This window comes from Atta colombica, unplaced genomic scaffold (genome assembly GCF_001594045.1).
Source record: "Atta colombica isolate Treedump-2 unplaced genomic scaffold, Acol1.0 scaffold185, whole genome shotgun sequence".
In the NCBI taxonomy this organism is placed as follows: domain Eukaryota; kingdom Metazoa; phylum Arthropoda; class Insecta; order Hymenoptera; family Formicidae; genus Atta; species Atta colombica.
In genome coordinates, this window is record NW_017259277.1 from 236,950 (window position 1) to 237,928 (window position 979).

Genomic DNA, 979 nt, shown 5'->3' on the forward strand with positions numbered 1-979 from the left:
TATATATATACATACATTTATACATATAAGTAATAATATACATAAGTTCAAGTGGATGAATTTATTAGGATCACGGGTTGAGTGCAGTCGCGCGACAAAATTAGCCGGCTGGGTGTAAACCGCCTTAAATGAATTACATTACATTAACCCTAAAGTTTAGATTAGCCAAAGTAGAGTAATATTCCAGTCATAAAAGTGGAGCGACCCGCACGCCTGTCGCCCCATTACGTAACTTCGGTTTCAGTTTACGCCAGAAGAGCTTATTTCCGCTCGCGCCAACTTTGCGTCCCCTTCCCCCTGCTCCTCTTCTAAAATGAAATTTCATCTTCGAATTATCTAGGTGTTTCACCACTCGCGATTATTTTACAAATATTATGCTATTTTATTACAAATATTATAATTGCTTATGGAAAAAAGTAGATAAATATTCCTGTAAATTTAATATATTTATATTCAATTATTTTTTTAATCGTTATGTAAGAAGCACGATGATAAAATAATTCATAATATTTATGTTAATATTGTTAAATCGTGACAGTTAATTAAAGAGGACTTGCAATTGCAAAATTGAAAGTATCTCCGATTGTATTTTTTTCTTATCTAGTTTAATATATTTCGTCATATGTTTGTTCTATTTCTTTCAATTACACAGTTATATTTGGATTAATTTAAATTTCTTTTAAATTTTCTATTCGAATTTTAATTATGAAAAAGTTAGTTTTTGCAATTTGAATTACTCATAGTTTTTGATAAAATTATAATTTTTTAAAAGCGAACGATTAAATGATAGAGTCCAGTAAAAAGAATTTTAAAAATCTATAAAAATCGGTTCAGTCTGTCAAGATCCGGGAAAAAATGTTTCATATATAATTATACATATATAATTATACATATTACTATACATAATATCTACATGTCCACACATCCTTCTTTCTTGTAAAATTACTCTTTAATATAATAAAAATGACAATAGTAGTGG

At 28.2% G+C, this 979-nt stretch overlaps 1 protein-coding gene across 1 annotated transcript in view; it reads left to right on the forward strand.

Annotated features, from left to right (window-relative positions):
* Positions 1–979, forward strand: part of LOC108686479 (inactive rhomboid protein 1-like) — a gene marked incomplete at its 3' end in the record, with an annotated part of 117,047 nt that overhangs the window by 82,442 nt on the left and 33,626 nt on the right. The gene's annotated exons all lie outside the window — the stretch shown is intronic.